At 38.9% G+C, this 24,182-nt stretch overlaps 1 non-coding gene across 1 annotated transcript; it reads right to left on the bottom strand.

The window, feature by feature from the left end:
• Window positions 1-164: 164 nt before the first annotated feature.
• On the bottom strand, window positions 165-295 carry LOC112446869 (small nucleolar RNA SNORA38). The gene has a single exon (XR_003034955.1). It is a non-coding gene; the product is annotated as a small nucleolar RNA SNORA38 (small nucleolar RNA).
• Between the last annotated feature and the right edge of the window lie 23,887 nt (window positions 296-24,182).

The raw sequence follows: 24,182 nt of genomic DNA, 5'->3' as shown, positions 1-24,182 counted from the left end.
GGGGACTCCCATCAGGTTATCAGCTGATTTCACAAAAGAAATTCTGCAAGCCAGAAGCAAATGGCACGATATGTCTAAAGTAATGAAAGGGAAGAATGTACAACCAAGAATACTCTACACAGCAAGACTCTCATTCAGACTTGATGGAGAAATCAAAGGCTTTTCTATGTTGGATGGTTGATCTTGGGCCTGCAGGGAGGAAGCTGGCCACAGACTCCTCCAAATCCACATTTCTTTGCCTCCAAGTCTTACGTGTCCAAGGACAGGAAACCACAGACACGCCTCTGTAGGAGAGTCATGTAGGTTCAGTTGCTCAGTTGTGTCCAACTCTTTTCGACCACAATAGACTGTAGCCAGCCAGGTTCCTCTGCCCATGGAAACTTCCAGGCAAGAATTCTGGAGTGGATTGCCATTTCCTCCTCTAAAACACTTTCTACTATTTTGATTATGTAACTATTATACACTTAATATCTTTGTATCATGATCAGTCAACAGAAAATAATAGAATTCTATATCACTAAAACTATGATTTCATAGAAAAACTTGTAATCACTTTTAAAAATCCAGATGCATAACAGAATTATCTTGGAATCTTTTGAAAAATGTAAATGCCCAAATTATTGCTATTCTTCTCCAAAACTCCAGATGTGTTTCTAATGAGCAGCCATGTTTAAAAACAACTGGACTATATGATAATCTTATACTTTTATCTAGTTTGTTTCACCTTTTCTATTTCATATTCAGTGCTCCCATTTCATTTCACTTATGTTTTCCAGTTTCTCCATCTCTTTTTTGTTGTTGTTCTTTCTCAAGCTTTTATCAAGGATGATAGAAAAGCTTGTGTGTGTGTGTGTGTGTGTGTGTGTGTGTGTGTATATACATATATACATACATACATATATACATATATAGTATGTATATGTATGTATTTTAGAAAATTTATGACTTTTGACTAAAAAAATTTATGACATTTTAATTCTACTTGTTTGACTTAGTATGAAAAGAATGCTAGATTTCTAATTTATATTCACTCAAAGCTTTGATATAGTTCTATGTATTTTGGCATCTAGGGTTAGTGCTAAATGTCTACAAAATGTATTATCCTAGTGATTTAAAAAAAATTCAAATGAGGTTGGAAACTTTTAATCCAATTCTGAGAATATAAGGAAATATTTTTTAAAATAAGAAATTAACAAGTGATACACTCTGTGTGTGCTAAGTCACTTCAGTCATGTCCGACTCTGTGCGACCCTATGGACTGCAGCCTGCCAGGCTCCTCTGTCCATAGGATTCTCCAGGCAAGAATACTGCAGTGGTTTGTTGTGCCCTCCTCCAGAAACAAGTGATACAGGTATGACCTAAATCAAATCCCTTATGATTATACAGTGAAGGTGATGAATACATTCATGGGATTAGGTCTGGCAGACAGAGTACCTGAAGAACTATGGATAGAGGTTCATAACCTTGTACAGGAGGCAGTGACCAAAACCATCCCAAAGAAAAAGAAATGCAAGAAGGCAAAGTGGTTGTCTGAGAAGTTTTTACAAATAGCAGAGGAAAGAAGAGAAATAAAAAGCAGAGGAGAAAGGGAAAGATATGCCCAAATGAACGAGAATTCCAGAGAGTTCCAGAGAATAGCAAGGAGAGATAAGGCCTTCCTCAATGAAAAATGCAAATAGAAGAAAACAATAGAATGGGAAAGACTAAAGATTTCTTCAAGAAAATCAGAGATATCAAAGGAACATTTCATGCAAGGATGGGCATGATAAACCACAGAGACAGTCAGGACCTAATAGATGCAGAAGAGATTAAGAAGAGGTGGCAAGAATACACAGAACTATACCAAAAAAGTCTTAATGATATGGATAAACACGATGGTGTGGTTACTCACCTAGAGTCAGACGTCCTGGGGTGTGAAGTCAAGTGGGCCTTAGGAAGCATTAATAGGAACAAAGCTAGTGGAGGTGATGGAATTCCAGTTGAGCTATTTCAAATCCTAAAAGATGGTGCTGTTCAAATCCTAATAAGTGCCGCACTGTATATGTCAGCTAATTTGGAAAACCCAGCAGTGGCCACAGGACCGGAAAGGTCAGTTTTCATTCCAAGCTCAAAGAAGGCCAGTGCCAAAGAATGTTCAAAATACTGAACAGTTATGCTCATTACCCATGCTAGTAAGGTTATGCTCAAAATCCTTCAAGTTAGGCTTCAGCAGTACTTGAATTGAGAACTTCCAGATGTACAAACTGGGTTTAGAAAAGGCAGAGGAACCAGAGATCAATTTGCTAACATCGTTGAATCATAGAGAAAGCAAGGGAATTCCAGAAAAACATCTACTTCTGCTTCATTGACTATGCTAAAGTCTTTGACTGTGTGGTGTTGGGGTCCTTTAATGGACCGGAACCTGGCAGTCTGGAGTCGACGATAAGAAAGTGAAAGAGAGAAAGACAGAGAGAGAGAGAGAAAGAAAGACACAGGGACCCAAGCTCTGATGGAGCAAGGGTGCTTTATTAGCAGAAATGTAGGCTTATATATCTTTAGTAAGATGATTACTCAGCTATTACACAGGATGACATTTTATCAATAGCCACAATATGGATAGTCTAATACATACAAGGTTGCTGATGCTGAAAAGAGTCACTGTAGGGGATTCTTACATGTCTCATCCTATGACCTCAGTCCTGGGAACAGTGTGCTGTTTCATTTGTTCCCTGAATAGGAACTGATAAGGAACAGAGAATCCTTGAGAAATAGAAAACAGCATGCAGGAATCCTCCTGTTAAATGTTCCCTGACAATTCCCCCTTATTTATTATATCTGTAAAAAGGGTCTTGACTAGTTGAGTCTGTTTAGTTTTAACAATTTTTGCATAAAGGCAATGGTAAACAACAAATATAATTGTAACAAAAGGAAGGGGAACACAAGCTTGTATGAAATATGATTGATTATAATGAAAGAAATAGTTATTATGACTACGATTGGTCTCTGTGAAATGTCTAGTCCAAGTTTTAAGTTTTTTGGTGTTCGCAGCAAGTTTCCAGATGTCTCATTGTTCAGGCCCAATCTGTTTATTGAGGACAATTCAAGGATGAGGGGGTGTCATTCCATCGTCAAACCAGCCAAGAAGTCCTTTGTCATGCTAATGTTCCATCGTAGTATTAGTAACTTTTCATGTTACTTGAGTAGCATAGTCATACATAGTATTGTTAATATATCATCTGAGCACTTAGATAACCACATACCATGGGGTCCCCAATCGATAATGGTGTGATTAGCCATAAGCATTAATTTTCCTGATTTTGGAAATCCTGATTTTGGATTCTGGTCCCTTTTGATACCCTTTTCATGTCTAACTGTCTACCTATTTTTCTTCTCAGGCATTTGGGAACCCAGTCTCAGGGGAAAGGGGGCGATGACTGCTCTGGCTTCTTCAGGCTGTACAGGGACGTCATGGGGTTCTGGGTTCCTTTTGCCTGTTCTCCGACAGGGTGCATTAACAGAGGGAGATGAGAGTCCATGGAATGATAAGATGACTTGTTTCAGCATTGTCTAGGTGTTGGTCAGGGAATATTCTTGTCATACTACCATTTGGAGATTTGTTGTATTCTGGAAGAAACAAACTTAACAAGAAAGTTAAAGGTACATGGCCCATAGATTAATATAAGTAGAAAAGCTGTTCAGGGACCACCAGGAGAACTAGGCCCAGACATTGGTTCATGACATTAGTGTTTCTCTAGGTGTGAGAAGATGCAAGAACTAGGGCTCATAAAATCTTTACCTGAAAACATCTGACTGTCTGAAGGCCAGTCCTTTTGGGTTTTTTCTCAGAGCACAGAGTGCCTTATTTCTGATTTCCACCCTGCACTCCTTTCAGGGGGTGTTGAAGGTCAGCACCTTGTAGTGGTCGTGATGTAATCTTTGTAGAGGCAGCTGGCAAGTACCAACTTCCAGTCAGCAGGGTCCCTTCATAGCCACATATTTGACCATGTTTGGGGGGCATTTCACGGCTATTGTGTCTCGCGGTGTTGGGAAGGCTCATTTCCAGGTCTAGGGAAGATTTCATTGATAGGCCACTCAGTGTGCTGTTATTGGACCAGGCCTTGCAAGTAGCAAAAGTCTCTGGACCACTGTCTTACTAGCCTCTTGGTCCAAGAAAATATTCCCTCTTGTTGTTTCTTCCCATATCTAGAGTTACATTATTATAATCATTGATCTCATGTGGAACTGCATATCAGCATTATATCATAGGCTCAGTCACACATTTGTTAACATAAGAAATTCTTCCGAAACAAGTGACATAGAAAACAATATAGCTATAGCTAGCAGTTATTAGTAAATTCATAAGTCTTAAGAAACTTGTATCATGCATAAAACTCTCTTCTACTTGCCACAAACCTTTTTTACACTTTCTGTATTTATCTGTAAGTCATACTTCTTTTTCTGTTAATAAAATGTACCACATATAGAACTTTCTTCTTGGGTTTCACTTTCCACAAACCTTTTTTACACTTTCTGTATTCATCACGTTATCTGTTCATTAATAGAACAGTCATCTATAAGCCATATTTCCTTCTTTTTCTCTTAATAAAATGTACCACATGTAGAACTTTCTTTTTGGGTCTCACTTTTCACAAACTTTTTTTTCACTTTCTGTGTTTATCACTTTATTTGTCTATTCATAGAATAGCCATCTACAAGCCAATTCCATTTCTTATACGCTTTTTACTGAAAACATGCATCTTACTTTCTTTCAGAAACCATGAACTGTTGTTTAGCTCATTTATAAATCAACCTCAGCAATATTATCCAGAGACAAAGACATACATTGAGACATATATATATATATGAGACATATACATATATATATTGAGACATATATATATATCCAGACAGACATATATATATATATATATGTCTCTCTCTCTCTCTCTATATATATATATATATGTATATATATCCAGACAGACAGAGGTCTCATAGTTTTCTGCTTTAAGATATAAAAGGTCTGTTTGTCCCCCCCCCCCTTTTTTTTTTCTGGCTTGAAGTTATACTAATCTGTCTAAGGCTGACATCTCAGGGCAAAGTGGGTTGTCTATTTCAATAATGTGATAAGAGTTAATTATAGGCTTTTACCTAGGCATGTTTTTGTTATATCAAGGTTGGAGCTGTTGGGTCAGGAAGTCCTGTGGGAGAATGAAGAGAAGGGAGTACAAATAATTTTAGAGGTAAATCTAGTCTGATGCGAGTACGAAACTGTTTTTGTAATTTTTTTTGCACTAAATAGAGTTTCTCTTGTGTCTCTTGAGAAAGTGAATGAGGGCTATTTAAATTAGGATCTTCTTTCATTAACTTTTTTAAGGTCTGTTGCTGCTGCTGCTGCTAAGGCACTTCAGTCGTGTCTGAGTCTGTGCGAGCCCATAGACGGCTGCCTGCCAGGCTCCACCATCCCTGGGATTAAGATCTGTTAAGAGATGTCATTTGCTAGATTTTCTTTTTATAACAAAAATAGGAGAATTTCAAGGAAAGCAAGTAAGTCTAGCAAAGAAGAGACTTTTGGATTTGTGCCCACTGGCAGATGAGGAGCATTTGGAGCAGCTGGGGTATGATTAGTAGGAAATTTTTGAAATATTTTATGTTGTTCTAATTGGGCCTTCTGTAAAGTTTTATCATCTAATTCATATTTATGTAACAAGTGTTCTGTCTGTTGTCGAATATTGTGAGGGCTAGAATTACCTTGAAATGGCAGGATTACAGCTTTAATGAGAGCTCATAGGGGCCAGAAATCAATTGGAATATTTTTTCTCCATCTGGCAGCTCATTCAACATTTTCTTTGACCCAGTGCCAAATTTCTAAATCAAAACTGTCTTTATCAGGGAATCAGGGACTATGTTCGACTACTGTTTGAAGGCAAGGCTCTATTCGTTGGTGTGAAACCAAAAGTCCCTGAACTTTAAGCAAATGGTGAAGTAAAGTAGAGAAATGATGGGGCTTTCCAGCCGTTTGACCCGTGTCTTAGTACTTACCGACCTCAGTAGGTCCCGACTTCAATAGGCCCTGAGTCACTCTGTCCGAAATGCCGTGTATACCAGATCCCTGTTCTGGATGCCACTTGTTGGGGTCCTTTAATGGACCAGAACCTGGCAGTCCGGAGTCAATGATAAGAAAGTGAAAGAGAGTAGGGCAGTCCTAAGATGGCGGAGGAATAGGATGGGGAGACCAGTTTCTCCCCCACAAACTCATCAAACAAACATTTGAACCCTGAGTAAATTCCACAAAACAACTTCTGAATGCTGGGAGAAGCCATCAGGCACCCAGAAAAGCAGCCCATTGTCTTTGAAAGGAGGTAGGAAAAAATATAAAAGACAAAAAGAGAGACAAAAGAGGTAGGGACGGAGATCCATCCCAGGAAGGGAGTCTTAAAAACGATAGGTTTCCAAACACCAAGAAACACTCTCACTGGAGAGTCAGTGGTGAGCCTTGGAACCTCAAAGGGCAACATAACCGGGAGGAAAAATAAATAAATAGTTAAAACCCACAGATTACATGCCCAATGGTAACTTCCAGCGGAGAAACAGCGCAGACGCGTGCATTTGCTACTAGCAAGCAGGGACTGGGCAGGGAGGCGCGGGCTGCATTGCTTAGAGTAAGAACCAGACCTGAATGCCCCGAGGGCAATCTGAAGGAACTAACTTGAGATAGCAAACCAGACTATGGGATAGCTACCCTGCGAAAAGCACTAACCTAAAACGCTGCCAGGCCCACGCACAGAACAAAGGACTGAACAGAGCTAGCCAGCTGTGGACCAGTCCATCCCCCACCGGAGACAGGCAGGCAAGGGCAGCCAGAGCCAGAAGTGGGCAATCACGGCTCCAGAGAGGCATCATCTACCAAACTGCAAGCAGGCTTTGTTGCTAACCAAGACTTCTTGGGATTCTGGACAGTCAACATCTGCTTGAGAAGGTGCACCAGTTGTACACCCAGAAAACCGAGCGGCAGGGACCGGGGAGGCGATAAGTCGCAGAGACTGTGCTCGACAAACACCTGGTCACCTGTCAGGAAGCATATAACAGGAGGCTTCCTGTGTGCTGTTTTGGATCTGTCAGGAATTCTCTGTTCCTTACTCAGGAATTAAGAGGAGAGGCAAGCCTCTCCCGGGACTGAGGAATCCTGGCATTTCCTTCATTAGTGTTTCTATATGGTGATGAGTACCCTCTTCCTTCTTGTGAACCATACTGTAAAAGTGATTGTTTACAACTCTCTCTCTCTTTAATATGGATCGCCTATGTTTTGTAAATCTGGAATTTTAATCTTTATCTTTGCTGAGAATAACTACCTTGTAAGACAGTATATATGCCCACACCATGTTGATGAAAACACCTTTGCTCCATTAGAGCTCTGGTCCCCATGTCTTTCTTTCTCTCTCTCTCTCTCCCTCTCTCTCTTTTTCAGGCTGATCCCCTGGAGCACAGAGGCTCTCTGAATTCACTTTCCTGCCTGGACTTCTAAGACCCTCTTGAAAAGGCCCTCTGCACCTTCACCCCATGGAGAGGGCGCCCGAGGCCTCTGTGAACAGAGTAAGCCCCGTGCAGGGGCTTTATTGGCTTTCTGCGTAAACCAAGGAATATCAGCCTCTTTCTCTCTCCTTTACTTTCTTATCGATCAACTCCGGACCACCAGGTTCTGGTCCATTAAAGGACCTCAACAGTCACCTGAGCTGCTCGGACGTGGGAAGGGCACAAAACGCAGGCCCAACCGAGTCTGTGCCTCTGAGGACTACCCGAGTACCTGAACCTGAGTGGCTTAGGCCTGGGAAGCGTACACAACCCAGGGCCGGCCTCAGACAGTTCCTGGCAGAGCAACCTAGAGCCTAAGCAGTGTAGACAGGGAAAGTACACACGCCGTGAGCAGGGGCAAACCCAGTGTGGCCGAGACACTGCGAGCACACGCCAGTGTTACTTGTTTGCAGTGTTCCTCCCTCCCCACGGCACGACTGAACAAGTGAGCCTAAAAAAAAGTGACCACCACCGCCCCCTTGTGTCAGGGTGGAAATTAGACACTGAAGAGACCAGCAAACAGAAGAAGCTAAAACAGAGGGAACTGCCTTGGAAGTGACAGGTGCAATAGATTAAAACCCTGTAGTTAGCACCAACTACATAGGAAGGGGCCTATAGATCTTGAGAAGTATAAGCCGGACCAAGGAACTATCTGAAAATGAACTGACCCCACACTGTAAGCAAGAGCTCCAGAGAAGTCCTAGATATATTTTTACTATTATCATTCTTTAAATTTAAAAAAAAAATTTTTTTTAATTTTTAAGTCCTCTATTACTTTTTCATTTTTATAACCTATTATTAATTTGCAAAAAAGACCCTCTTTTTAAAGCAAACTTCAAATATATATATTATAATTTTTGTGACTCTTTTTTTCTTTAATATTGTGTTTTTGAGAATCCAACCTCTACTCTAGATTTTTAATCTTTGCTTTTTGGTATTTTTTTTAAATCAATTTTGTACCTTTAAGAACCCAATTTTCAGTACCCATTTTTACTTGGGAGCGAGATTACTGGCTTGACTGCTCTCTCCCCCTTTGGACTCTCTTTTTTCTCCACCAGGTCACCTCTATCTCCTCCCTCCCCGTTCTCTTCTCTACCCAACTCTGAATCTCTTTGTGTGTTCCGGATGGTGGAGAACACTTAGGGAACTGAGTACTGGCTGGATCTGTCTCTCTCCTTTTGATTCCCCCCTTTATCCTCCTGGCCACCTCTGTCTCATTCCTCCCTCTTCTCTTCTCTGCGTAACTCTGTGAACATCTCTGAGGGATCCAGACTGTGGAGAGCACATAGGGAAGTGATTACTGGCTAGTTTGCTCTCTCCCCTTTTGATTCCCCCTCTTCTCCCCCTAGTCACCTCTATCTCCCTCCTCCCTCTTGTCTTCTCCATGTAACTCTGTGAACCTCTTTGGGTGTCCCTCACTGTGGAGAAACTTTTCATCTTTAACCTAGATGTTTTATAATTGGTGCTGTATAGATGGAGAAGTATTGAGGCTACTGTAGGAAGAAGACTGAAAACCAGAGGCAGGAGGCTTAAGTCCAAATCCTGAGAACACCAAAGAACTCCTGACTCCAGGGAACATTAATCAATAGGAGCTCATCAAATGCCTCCATACCTACACTGAAACCAAGCACCACCCAAGGGCCAAGAAGTTCCAGAGCAAGACACACCACACAAATTCTCCAGCAACACAGGAACATAGCGCTGAGCTTCAATATACAGGCTACCCAAAGTCACTCCAAACCCACTGACATCTCATAACTCATTACTGGACACTTCATTGCACTCCAGAGAGAAGATATCCAGCTCCACCCACCAGAACACCGACACAAGCTTCCCTAACTAGGAAACCTTGACAAGCCACCTTTCCAACCCCACCCACAGCGAGGAAACATCACAATAAAGAGAATTCCACAAACTGCCAGAATACAGAAAGGCCACCCCAAACACAGCAATATAAACAAGATGAAGTGGCAGAGAAATACCCAGTAGGTAAAGGAAGAGGATAAATGCCCACCAAACCAAACAAAAGAGGAAGAGATAGGGAATCTACCTGATAAAAGAATACTGAATAATGATAGTGAAAATGATCCAAAATCTTGATAACAAAATGGAGTTACAGATAAATAGCCTGGAGACAAGGATTAAGAAGATGCAAAAAAGGTTTAACAAGGACCTAGAAGAAATAAAAAAGAATCAATATATAATGAATAATGCAATAAATGAGATAAACAACACTCTGGAGGGAACCAACAGTAGAATAATGGAAGCAGAAGATAGGATAAGTGAGGTAGAAGATAGAATGGTAGAAATAAATGAATCAGAAAGGAAAAAAGAAAAATGAATTAAAAGAAATGAGGACAATCTCAGAGACTTCTGGGAAAATGTTAAACACCCCAACATTCGAATCATAGGAGTCCCAGAAGAGGAAGACAAAAAGAAAGACCATGAGAAAATACTTGAGGAGATAATAGTTGAAAACTTCCCTAAAATGGGGAAGGAAATAATCACCCAAGTCCAAGAAACCCATAGAGTCCCAAACAGGATAAACCCAAGGTGAAACACCTCAAGATACATATTAATCAAATTAACAAAGATCAAACACAAGGAACAAATATTAAAAGCAGCAAGGGAAAAACAACAAATAACACACAAGGGGATTCCCATAAGGATAACAGCTGACCTTTCAATAGAAACTCTTCAAGCCAGGAGGGAATGGCAGGACATACTCAAAGTCATGAAAGAAAAGAACCTACAGCCCAGATTATTGTATGAGATTACTGTATTCAGATTACTGAATGAGATCCAGCAAGGATCTCATTAAAATATGAAGGAGAAATCAAAAACTTTACAGACAAGCAAAAGCTGAGAGAAATTAGCACCACCAAACCAGCTCTCCAACAAATGCTGAAGGATCTTCTCTAGACAGGAAACACAAAAGGGGTGTATAAACTCGAACCCAAAACAATAAAGTAAATGGCAACAGGATCATACTTATCAATAATTACCTTAAATGTAAATGGGTTGAATGCCCCAACCAAAAGACAAAGACTGGCTGAATGGATACAAAAATAAGACCCCTATATATGTTGTCTACAAGAGACCCACCTCAAAACAAGGGACACATACAGACTGAAAGTGAAGGACTGGAAAAAGATATTCCATGCAAATAGAGACCAAATGAAAGCAGGAGTAACAATACTCATATCAGATAAAATAGGCTTTAAAACAAAGGCTGTGAAAAGAGACAAAGAAGGACACTACATAATAATCAAAGGATCAATCCAAGAAGAAGATATAACAATTACAAATACATATGCACCCAACATAGGAGCACCACAATATGTAAGACAAATGCTAACAAGTATGAAAGGGGAAATTAACAATAACACAATAATAGTGGGAGACTTTAATACCCCACTCACACCTATGGATAGATCAACTAAACAGAAAATTAACAAGGAAACACAAACTTTAAAGGATACAATAGACCAGTTAGACCTAACTGATATCTATAGGACATTTCACCCCAAAACAATGAATTTCACCTTTTTCTCAAGCGCACACGGAACCTTCTCCAGGATAGGCCATAAATCTCCTGGGCCATAAATCTAGCCTTGGTAAATTAAAAAAAAATTGAAATCATTCCAAGCATCTTTTCTGACTGCAATGCAGTAAGATTAGACCTCAATTACAGGAAAAAACTATTAAAAATTCCAACATATGGAGGCTGAACAACATGCTGCTGAATAACCAACAAATCACAGAAGAAGTCAAAATATGCATAGAAACGAATGAAAATGAAAACACAACAACCCAAAACCTGTGCAACACTGTAAAAGCAGTGCTAAGGGGAAGGTTCATAGCAATACAGGCATACCTCAAGAAACAAGAAAAAAGTCAAATAAATAACCTAACTCTACACCTAAAGCAACTAGAAAAGGAAGAAATGAAGAACCCCAGGGTTAGTAGAAGGAAAGAAATCTTAAAAATTAGGCCAGAAATAAATGCAAAAGAAACCATAGCAAAAACCAACAAAGGTAAAAGCTGGTTCTTTGAGAAGATAAATAAAATTGACAAACCATTAGCCAGACTCATCAAGAAACAAAGGGAGAAAAATACAATTAGAAATGAAAATGGAGAGATCACAACAGACAACACAGAAATACAAAGGATCATAAGAGACTACTATCAACAATTATATGCCAATAAAATGGACAACTTGGAAGAAATGGACAAATTCTTAGAAAAGTACGACTTTCCAAAACTGAACCAGGAAGAAATAGAAAAGCTTAACAGACTCATCACAAGCATGGAAATTGAAACTGTAATCAGAAATCTTCCAGCAAACAAAAGCCCAGGTCCAGACGGCTTCACAGCTAAATTCTACCAAAAATTTAGAGAAGAGCTAACACCTATCCTACTCAAACTCTTCCAGAAAATTTCAGAGGAAGGTTAACTTCCAAACTCATTCTATGAGGCCACCATCACCCTAATACCAAAACCTGACAAAGATGCCACAAAAAAAGAAAACTATAGGCCAATATCATTGATGAACATAGATACAAAAATCTTTAACAAAATTCTAGCAATCAGAATCCAACAACACATTAAAAAGATCGTACATCATGACCAAGTGGGCTTTATCCCAGGAATGCAAGGATTCTTCAATATCTGCAAATCAATCAATGTAATACACCACATTAACAAATTGAAAAATAAAAGCCATATGATTATCTCAATAGATGCAGAGAAAGCCTTTGACAAAATTCAACATCCATTTATGATAAAAACCCTCTAGAAAGCAGGAATAGAAGGAACATACCTCAACATAATAAAAGCTATATATGACAAACCCACAGCAAATATTATCCTCAATGGTGAAAAGTTGAAAGCATTTCCCCTAAAGTCAGGAACAAGACAAGGGTGCTCATTCTCACCACTACTATTCAATATAGTTTTGGGAGTTTTGGCCACAGCAATCAGAGCAGAAAAAGAAATAAAAGGAATCCAAAATGGAAAAGAAGAAGTAAAACTCTCACTGTTTGCAGATGACATGATCCTCTACATAGAAAACCCTAAAGACTCTACCAGAAAATTACTAGAGCTAATCAATGACTATAGTAAAGTTGCAGGATATAAAATCAACACACAGAATCCCTTGCATTCCTATACACTAATAATGAGAAAATAGAGAAATTAAGGAAACAATTCCATTCACCATTGCAACGAAAAGAATAAAATACTTAGGAATATATCTATCTAAAGAAACAAAAGACCTATATATAGAAAACTATAAAACACTGGTGAAAGAAATCAGAGGACACTAATAGATGGAGAAATATACTGTGTTCATGGATCGGAAGAATCAATATAGTGAAAATGAGTATACTACCCAAAGCAATTTATAGATTCAATGCAATCCCTATCAAGCTATCAACGGTATTTTTCACAGAGCTAGAACAAACAATTTCACAATTTATATGGAAATACAAAAAACCTCGAATAGCCAAAGTAATCTTGAGAAAGAAGAATGGAACTGGAGGAATCAACCTGCCTGACTTCAGGCTCTACTACAAAGCCACAGTCATCAAGACAGTATGGTACTGGCATAAAGACAAAAATATAGATCAATGGAACAAAATAGAAAGCCCAGAGATAAACCATGCACCTATGGGCACCTTATCTTCAACAAAGAAGGCAAGAATATACAATGGAGAAAAGACAATCTCTTTAACAAGTGGTGCTGGGAAGACTGGTCAACCACTTGTAAAAGAATGAAACTAAAACACTTTCTAACACCATGCACAAAAATAAACTCAAAATGGATTAAAGATCTAAATGTAAGACCAGAAACTATAAAACTCCTAGAGGAGAACGTGGGCAAAACACTTTCTGACATAAATCACGGCAGGATCCTCTATGACCCACCTCCCAGAATATTGGAAATAAAAGCAAAAATAAACAAATGGGACCTAATTAAAATTAAAAGCTTCCGCACAACAAAGGAAACTATAAGCAAAGTGAAAAGACAGCCTTCAGAATGGGAGAAAATAACAGCAAATGAAGCAACTGACAAAGAATTAATCTCAAAAATATACAAGCAACTCCTGCAGCTCAATTCCAGAAAAATAAATGACCCAATCAAAAAACGGGCCAAAGAACTAAACAGACATTTCTCCAAAGAAGTCATACAGATGGCTAACAAACACATGAAAGGATGCTCAACATCACTCATTATCAATTCAGTTCAGTTCAGTTCAGTCGCTCAGTCGTGTCCGACTCTTTGCAACCCCATGAATAGCAGCACGCCAGGCCTCCCTGTCCATCACCAACTCCCGGAGTTCACTCAGACTCACATCCATCTAGTCAGTGATGCCATCCAGCCATCTCATCCTCTGTCAACCCCTTCTCCTCTTGCCCCCAATCCCTCCCAGCATCAGAGTCTTTTCCAATGAGTCAACTCTTTACATGAGGTGGCCAAAGTACTGGAGTTTCAGCTTTAGCATCAGTCCTTCCAAAGAAATCCCAGGGCTTATCTCCTTTAGAATGGACTGCTTGGATCTCCTTGCAGTCCAAGGGACTCTCAAGAGTCTTCTCCAACACCACAGTTCAAAAGCATCAATTCTTCGGCGCTCAGCCTTCTTCACAGTCCAACTCTCACATCCATACATTACCACTGGAAAAACCATAGCCTTGACTAGCCAGACCTTTGTTGGCAAAGTAATGTCTCTGCTTTTGAATATGCTATCTAGGTTGGACATAACTTTCCTTCCAAGGAGTAAGCGTCTTTTAATTTCATGGCTGTAGTCACCATCTGCAGTGATTTTGGAGCCCCCCAAAATTTTCACTCATTATCAGAGAAATGCAAATCAAAACCACAATGAGGTACCATTTCACTCCAGTCAGAATGGCTGCTATCCAAAAGTCTACAAGCAATAAATGCTGGAGAGGGTGTGGAGAAAAGGGAACCCTCTTACACTGTTGGTGGGAATGCAAACTAGTACAGCCACTATGGAGAACAGTGTGGAGATTCCTTAAAAAACTGGAAATAGAACTGCCATACAACCCAGCAATCCCACTTCTGGGCATACACACTCAGGAAACCAGAATTGAAAGAGACACGTGTACCCCAATGTTTATCACAGCACTGTTTATAATAGACAGGACATGGAAGCAACCTAGATGTCCATCAGCAGATGAATGGATAAGAAAGCTCTGGTACATATACACAATGGAGTATTAGCCATTAAAAAGAATACATTTGAATCAGTTCTAATGAGGTGGATGAAACTGGAGCCTATTATACAGAGTGAAGTAAGCCAGAAGGAAAAACACCAATACAGTATACTAACGCATATATATGGCATTTAAAAAGATGGTAACAATAACCCTATATGTGAGACAGCAAAAGAGACACAGATGTATAGAACAGTCTGTTGGACTCTGTGGGAGAGGGCAAGGGTGGGATGATTTGGGAGAATGGCATTGAAACATGTATAATATCATATGTGAAACGAATCGCCAGTCCAGGTTCAATGCATGATACAGGATGCTTGGGGCTGGTGCACTGGGTTGACCCAGAGGGATGGTATGGAGAGGGAGGTGGGAGGGGGGGTTCAGGATGGGGAACACGTGTACACCCGTGGTGAATTCATGCTGATCTATGGCAAAACCAATACAATATTGTAAAGTAATTAGCCTCCAATTAAAATAAATAAATTTATATAAAAAATAAAAGTGGACCTTTAATTCCCAAACACATGGGATTTTGTTAAAGTATCTTTAATATTAATTTCTCATTTTGATACTAATTTCTCATTCAAATGCTTTCTCTCTGCAATCACCCTCTGTGTTTTTTTCAGTCTAACTTTATTGAGACTTTCAATGGTTAAGTCAAAGATCTCTCTTAGTAAATGTCACATAGCACTTGAAAGGAGGAGGCAATGACAACCCACTCCAGTACTCTTGCCTGGAAAATCCCATGGACGGAGGAGCCTGGTGGGCTGCAGTCCACGAGGTCGCTAGGAGTCGGACACTACTGAGCGACTTCACTTTCAGTTTTCACTTTCATGCATTGGAGAAGGCAATGGCAACCCACTCCAGTGTTCTTGCCTGGAGAATCCCAGGGACGGGGATCCTGGTGGACTGCCATCTATGGGGTCGCACAGAGTCGGACACGACTAAAGCGACTTAGCAGCAGCAGCACTTGAAAATATATGGGTTATTTAAAAATATCTTTTGATATTGATTTCTAACATAATTTGACAGTGAGAACAGGTTCTGTATGATTTCACTACCTTTAGATCATGACATTTTTGCACATTGTTTCATGTCCCTGAATATGTTCCAGTGTCTCCTAGTTTACAGTCTATGGGAGCGTGAATAGAATTTGTATCCTATTGTCGTGTGAGGGGCTTCCCCTGGTGGTTTAGATGGTTAAGAATCTGCCTGCAATGCAAGAGACTCGGATTCGATCCCTGGGTGGGGAAGATCCCTTGGAGAAGGGAATGACTACCCACTCCAGTGTTCTTTCCTGGAGAATACCATAAACAGAGGAGCCTGGTGGGCTATAGTCTACAGGATCACAAAGAGTTGGACACAACTGAGTGATTAAGTATGCACTGTTGTATGAAAATTTTATAAATCTTAATTATGTTGAATTCATTCACAGTGCTTTTCAGGTCTACTATATCCATCTACTTCTCTGTATATTCATTCTATTGATTTTTTAGAGTTCGATATTGAAATGCCAACTAAAAATCTTAATTTATCTACTTAAAAAAACTAATTGTAATATATAGTAGAGCTATATGTAAGTTTGTTCTGTATTTTCCAAGTCTCTTATAAATGTGACATCATACTTTTATAATTTAAAAAAATAAAAAATTAAAGCAAAAAACAAAATGAAGGATAAAAAAATAAAGTAGAAAGATAACAGTGTTTCCAGCTAACCTCAATTATACACAAACTACAGAGATACTGTATGGAAAGCAGTAAAAGTTCTGACTTCAATCTCTAAAAGAAACAAAACAAATTTTAGTAAGAATAGAGTCTTGATTTGATAAGGACAGAGAGCCAATAGATAAGGTACATTTCTCAATGTACCTACTATCATCATTTTACTGTTATTTGTTTTTTGTTCTTTTTGTTTGTCATTTTAATTTCAATTTCACTTTTCCCTAATCAGCCTACAAAATATATGTATAAGTTTTTGCTAGAAAAATAAATGGTAAAATTTGTGTATATATTATTGAGTAGTTTGTTTCACTTGTTTTATTACGAATGTAAGTTTGTTCTGCCATGGCACTTGTTTCATCATGAATATCTACTAAGTATTTTCTGCCACGGGATGAAGTAGCCTAAGGAGATAATTTATAGAATATTTTCATTTCTTATATTAACCTCTGTCTTTATAATTGATTTATGTTGTTAAAAATCTTATGATCATTGCTAAGGTCTATGTGCACATAACAATTACATGTATTTAAATTCTGTGTTAATAGATTATTTGCTTTTGCATTTTTCACTTAACATTTCATCATATATATTAGTACTTCCTATACTTATAATTTTTTTAGGGCCCTGGTAGTTTTTACCTCTGTTTGGGCCATTTGGGTTGTTTTGTTTTTCCCCATACATAGTGTAGCCATAAACATCTTTGTGTCAACTTCTTGAGTTTTCCTTTGCTTACTTCCTTGGACTGTGTTCCCCAAAGTAGAATTTCTGTGGCAGGAGCATGTTCAGTTTAACGTCACTTATTATATCTTTCCAGAAAGATTTGGTTAAACTTACAGAGGTTTTAGCATTGTACCTGTTTCTCAATGTACCTACTATCATCGTTTTACTGTTATTTGTTTTTTGCACTTTTCGTTTATCATTTTAATTTCAATTTCATTTTTTGCTAATCAGCCTACAAAATATATGTATAAATGTGATTGTTTACTCTGATTCTTATTTCCACTTATTAAATGGACACTGAGAGAATAAAGTTGTTGCCTGGAGAATCCCAGGGAAGGTGGAGCCTGGTGAGCTGCCGTCTATGGGGTCGCACAGAGTTGGACACGACTGAAGCGACTTAGCAGCAGCAGCAGCAGAGAGAATAAATATATCCTCATCCACCTATATAGACAAAGATATGCCAACATAGTCAAAACTTGCTATTCTATGTAAACATCAATCTCATTACTATACACTAACAATGAACATATGGAAACTGAAACTAAAGACATGAGACCATTTACAATCACTCTAAAGAAAATGAAATGATTAAGTATAAGCTTAAAACATGTACAGAAAATATATGCTGAGAAACACAAAGTGCTAATGAAAGAAATCAAAGACCTAAAATTATAGAAAAAAAAATTTTTTAATAAATAAATAAAATTATAAAGACTATTGTGTTCATGGATTGTAAGACTCAATAAAGATGTCAATCTTACCCAAACTCATCTATGGGTTTAGTGTAATTCCTATCAAAATCCCAGCAATATTTTTTAATAGACATAAACAAGCTTATTCTAAAATTTATGTAAAGGCAAAAGTACTAGAATGGCTGAAACAACCTTTTTTAAGAAAAAGTATTAAGTGTGAGTTATCACCCCTACCTGATACTAAGGGTTACTATATAAATATAGCAACCAAGACACTGTGGTATTGATGAAGGGATAGATGCACAAATCAATAGAAGAGAGAATTCCCAAAATAAAGCCACACTTTCATTATGCAGAAGTTTCCTTTATTCTGTCATCATAATACAGCATTTTTGTCTTTGTCACTTTTTTTTAAGTCGACCTTACTCTTTTTAGATATTACAAATATACTGTTGTATTTTCTTCTAGATTTTGTTGATAGTTTTATTTTCAAACTTAATTCTAACTCATCTAGAATTTTTTTGTATTGTTGGTATGAGGTATAAATCCAACTTAGTTCAAATAGTTATTCCCTTATATGTTAAATGATTATTTTGATTTGTTATGGATTAACTTCTCACGTTATTTCAAATCACTTTCTAGAATTTTCCCTATTCAGTTGATTGCTATTCAGTTTTCTGTTTCAGAGTCAACTACATGGAATCTTGGTTGTCACAGCAGGATATTCAGCTCTTGACATACGTAGTGTGTTAGTCTCTTAGTCATGTCTGACTCTTTGCAACCCCAAGGACTGTAGCCTGCCAGGCTCCTCTGTCCTTGGAACTGTCCAGGCAAGAACACTAGAGTGGATAGCCATTCCCTTTTCCAGGGGATCTTCTCGACCCAGGGATCGAACATGGGTTTCCTGCATTGCACACAGAATGTTTCCTGTCTGAGCCACCAGAGGAATACAGAAGTAATTGTAAGGGCTTCCAGAACTTTCTAATATCACAGTTCTTCCCAGAGTCACATGCTTCTCATGCAAATATTCACATATTTTTACCTCTCATTAAAACTCAATATGTCATTTTCATACAAGATGAAAGTTGCTTTCACTTTACTAGATTTACTCCTTACTTAATATTAATAAAAAGTAGAAAAGAATAAAGCCAAATACCCAAAAGCTATGAATGCTGAGATTTTGGTTGGTTCACTCACTGGCTAAGTGACTTGCCCCAAATAAAAGCCTTGAGGCTTAAAAATTTGAAACCATGCATTAGGAAAATTGCTATACTAGTTACTATACTATACAATTCAGGTTTTCCTGGAAAGAGTCAAATCTTCAAATATTGAATCCATGAATGAAGCATTCTTTGGTATCTTGCCTGCTATTTTTCAGGTACTGATCCCTTGAACTGCCTTTTATTCAGTTCTCTACTCTCTTGGGAATTTTAAGCCTGCTATTTATACAATCTCTACTTTTTTAATTTACAGGGATAGCAGGCTTTATGACTGTGGTGTCCTATGGTTTTTACAAGTTAAAATACAGAATAGATCAGAAAACGTCCATTCATCTTATTCACATGAGAGTTGCAGTCCAAGGATTTGTAGAAGCTGTGACTCTAGGTAACCTGCTTAATTTGTATCTTGATTCAGCTGTCTTTGAGAGTATTTTTATTATTCATTCATTCAGATTAGATGTCAGGGAATGTTTAACAGGAGGATTTTTACGTGTTGTTTTTCATAAGTCTTTTGTGGTTTTCTTTGTTAAGCGGAACAGCACGCTGTTCCCAGGAACTGAGGTCATTGTGTGAGACAGGCTTGAATCTCTTTTAGTAAACTTTCTCTTTATGACAAAACTGCTTAGTCTCGATCCCCTTTCTTGAGATATGGATTGTCTCCTGACCTTGTGACCATCGTTAATCCCTTGTTCCCTTGGTGACAGTTGCTGTACATTTGGTTTTCTGATCTTTATCATTGTCAAAAGAAACTTCTCGTACCACAGCCTTTATATTCTCACAGAGAAATCATTAAAACACCTTTGCTCCATCAGAGCTTGGGTCCCGTGTCTTTCTTTCTTTCTCTCTCTCTCTCTCCTTGGCTGGTTCTTTGGAGCGCAGAGACCGTCTTGCTCACTCTCCTGCTCGGGCTTCTAAGACTCTCTCAAGAAGGTGCCCTGTGCCTGCACCCCTCCTCGAGACGGCGCCTGGTGCTTTCGTGAGAGACACAAGTCCTGTGTCAAGGGCTTTATTGGTTTTCTGCGTAAACCAGGGACTATCAGCCTCTCTCTCTTTCACTTTCTTATCGTCGTCTCTGGACTGCCACATCCTGGTCCATTTAAGGACCCCAACAATTAGACAGTATTTTTATTTATTAATTCATTCATATTCATTCATGAATATTGAATCAAGATGATTAATGGAAGAGGAGTGGTAAGAAAGACAGTGATCTTCACTTGGTTGAGGTTACTGTCCAGTTATAAGTTAATGTCTTGGTATTTTAAGCACTGAAAAAAAAACAAAACCTCAGTGGGAAAAGGCACAAAATTACAGTTACAAAATAAATAAATCTTGGGTATATAATGTATAGCATGGTGACTATAGTTAATAATGTTATATTGCATATTTGAAAGTTGCTATGAGTACAGATACTCAAAGTTCTCATCAAAAGAAAAAAAATCTGTAACTGTGATAGATGTTAACTTGGCTTATTGTGGTGATCATTTCTCAGTACATACAAATACAGAATCATTATGTTGTACACCATAATATTATATGTGATATATGCTTCAATTTTTAAAAGGAATAACTCAGTAGAGAACTAGGTTATAGTTTCTATTATCCTCTATAATAAAAGGACCAATGAATAGTTTGTACCCTATATAACTGAGCTATCCAGCTTGAGCAATCAGCTATTTTTTATTAGTATATGAATTAAGTGATAGTCACACAGTCAAATCCAAAGAATAAGTGTAAAGTTATCTGGTTAATTCAGGTTATATCAACAGCTAAATCAGATAGTCCAGGTAGACAAGGAGTCTACTTTGGAACCTAAATTACTTAAGGGTTGTTGTCTACATTAATGAGAAAAAGTCACAATGTTCTCAGCTCCCCTTCATGATGTGCAAAGTAGAATCAGCCTGAGTAGGTCTAGGATTATGGGATGATGGGAGTGGGGTTTGCATATGTAGTGTGTTAGTGCAATGAGAAATTCTAGATGTACAAGCTGAGTCTAAAAAAGGTCGAGGAACCAGAGATCAAATTGCCAACACCCATTGAATCATAGAAAGAGCAAGGGAATTCCAGAAAAACATCTACTTCTGTTTCACTGACTTTACTAAAGCTTTTGACTGTGTGGATCACAATGAGCTGTGAAAAATTCTTAAAGAGATGGGAATACCAGACCAGCTTACCTGTCCACTGAGAAACCTGTATTCAGGTCAAGAAGCAACAGTTAGGAATGGACATCAACCAATGGACTGGTTTCAAATTGGAAAAGCAGTACATCAAGGTTGTATATTGTCACCCTGCTTATTTAATTTGGATGCAGAGTACATAATTTGAAATGCTAGACTGGAATATTCGAAAGCTGGAATCAAGATTGCCAGAAGAAATATCAAAAACCTCAGATATGTAGATGATACCACTCTAATGGCAGAAAGTGAAGAGGAACTAAAGAACCTCTTGATGAAGGTAAAAGAGGAGAATGAAAAAGCTGGCTTAAAACTCAGCGTTCAGAAAACTAAGATCATGGCAACCGGTCCCATCATGTCATAGTAAATAGATGGGGGGAAAGTGGAAACAGTGACAGAAATTATTTTCTTGGACTCCAAAATCACTGCAGACAGTGACTGCAGCCATGAAATTAAAAGAGGCTTACTCCATGGAAAAGAAGCTGTGAAAAACCTTGACAACATATTAAAAAGCAGAGACATCACTTTGCTAACAAAGTTTCATACAATCAAATCTTTGGTGTTTCCAGTAGTTATGTACGGATGTGAGAGTTGCACCATAAAGAAGATTGAGTACCAAATAATTGATGCTTTTCAGTTGTGGTGTTCGAGAAGACTCTTAAGAGTCCCTTGAAGAGCAAGGAGATCAAACCAGTCAATCCTAAAGGAAACCCTGGATATTCATTGGAAGGACTGATGCTGAAGCTGAAGCTCCAATACTAGGGCCACCTGATGCAAAGAGCCAACTCATTGGAAAAGAGCCTGATGCTGAAAAGATTGAGGGCAGGAGGAAAGGGGGTAAGAAAGGATGAGCTGATTGGATGGCATCATGGACTCAATGGACACGAGTTTGAGCAAACTCCGGGAGACAGTGAAAGCCAGGGAAGTCTAGTGTGCTGAAGTCCATGGGGTAGCAGAGTCAGACATGACGTAGTGACTGAATAACAATAGCATGGTAATTATCTTCTTAGTATGAGCTGTGACACCTAATTGAGCAAAATAAAAGGAACTGTACTACGAAGTAATGGTTCTGCTTTTCATCATTCAGCAAACACTTGTTGAGTATGTGTTATGTTGAAGGCACTGTGCTGGTCTAGAGATATAAAGATAAAAGTAGCTCCCTACCCTCAAATAGTTTAGTCTCTTTAGGGGAAGACTGAGGGCAGGAGAAGACAATATAAAGTCAAAAGTACTAGAGTAAGATAACACAGTTTGCTATGAACAAGCACAAGTTCAGTGCAATTGCTCAGTCATCTCTGACTGTTTGCAACCCCATGGTCAGCAGCATGCCCAGGATTTTCTGTCCATCACCAGCTCCCAGAGCTTACTCAAACTCATGTCCATCAAGTCGGTGATGCCATTCAGCCAGCTCATTCTCTATCATCCCCTTCTCCTCCTGCCTTCAATCTTCCTCAGAATCAGGGTCTTTACCAGTGAGTCAGTTCTTTGCATCAAGTGGCCAAGGTATTGGAGTTTCAGCTTCAGCATCAGTCCTTCCAATGAGTATTCAGGACAGATTTCCTTTAGGATTGACTGGTTGGATCTCCTTGCAGTCCAAGGGACTCTCAAGAGTCTTCTCTAACACCCCAGTTCAAAAGCATCAATTCTTTGGTGCTGAGCTCTCTTAATGGTCCAACTCTCACATCCATATATAACTACTGGAAAAACCATAACTTTGACTAGAGGAACTTTTGTCGGCAAAGTAATGTCTCCGCTTTTTAATATGCAGAGACATATTGGTTGATCATTGAATGGTTTGCCTTGGAAACGACAGATATCATTCGGTTGTATTTGAGATTGCATCCAAGTACTGCATTTCGGACCCTTTTGTTGACTATGATGGCTACTCCATTTCTTCTAAGGGATTCCTGCCCACAGTAGTAGATATAATGGTCATCTGAGTTAAATTCACCCATTCCAGTCCATTTTAGTTCCCTGATTGCTAGAATGTCGATGTTCACTTGCCATCTCCTGTTTGACCACTTCCAATTTGCCTTGATTCATGGATCTAACATTCCAGGTTCCTATGCAATATTGCTCTTTACAGCATCGGACCTTGCTTCTATCACCAGTCACATCCACAACTGGGTATTGTTTTTGCTTTGGCTCCATCCCTTCATTCTTTCTGGAGTTATTTCTCTACTGATCTCCAGTAGCATATTGGGCACCTACCAAGCCGGGGAGTTCCCCTTTCAGTATCCTATCATTTTGCCTTTTCATACTGTTCATGGGGTTCTCAAGGCAAGAATACTGAAGTGGTTTGCCATTCCCTTCTCCAGTGGACCACATTCTGTCAGGCCTCTCCACCATGATCCATCCGTCTTGGGTGGCCCAAGCAGTAACGCTGAAGAAGCTGAAGTTGAACGGTTCTATGAAGACCTACAAGACCTTTTAGAATTAACATCCAAAAAAGATGTCCTTTTCATTACAGGGGACTGGAATGCAAAAGTAGGAAGTCAAGAAACACCTGGAGTAACAGGCAAATTTGGCCTTGGAGTACAGAATGAAGCAGGGAAAAGGCTAATAGAGTTTTGCCAAGAGACTGCACTGGTCATAGCAAACACCCTCTTCCAACAACACAAGAGAAGACTCTACACATGAACACACCAGATGGTCAATACCGAAATCAGATTGATTATATTCTTTGCAGCCAAAGATGGAGAAGCTCTATACAGTCAGCAAAAACAAGACCAGGAGCTGACTGTGGCTCAGATCATGAACTCTTTATTGCCAAATTCAGACTTAAATTGAAGAAAGTGGGGGAAACCACTGGACCATTCAGATATGACCTAAATCAAATCCGTTATGATTATACAGTGGAAGTGAGAAAT

This window comes from Bos taurus, chromosome 5 (genome assembly GCF_002263795.3).
Source record: "Bos taurus isolate L1 Dominette 01449 registration number 42190680 breed Hereford chromosome 5, ARS-UCD2.0, whole genome shotgun sequence".
NCBI lineage: Eukaryota > Metazoa > Chordata > Mammalia > Artiodactyla > Bovidae > Bos > Bos taurus.
The sequence above is the reverse complement of the archived record's forward strand: the minus strand, read 5'-3'. Positions and strand labels throughout refer to the sequence as shown.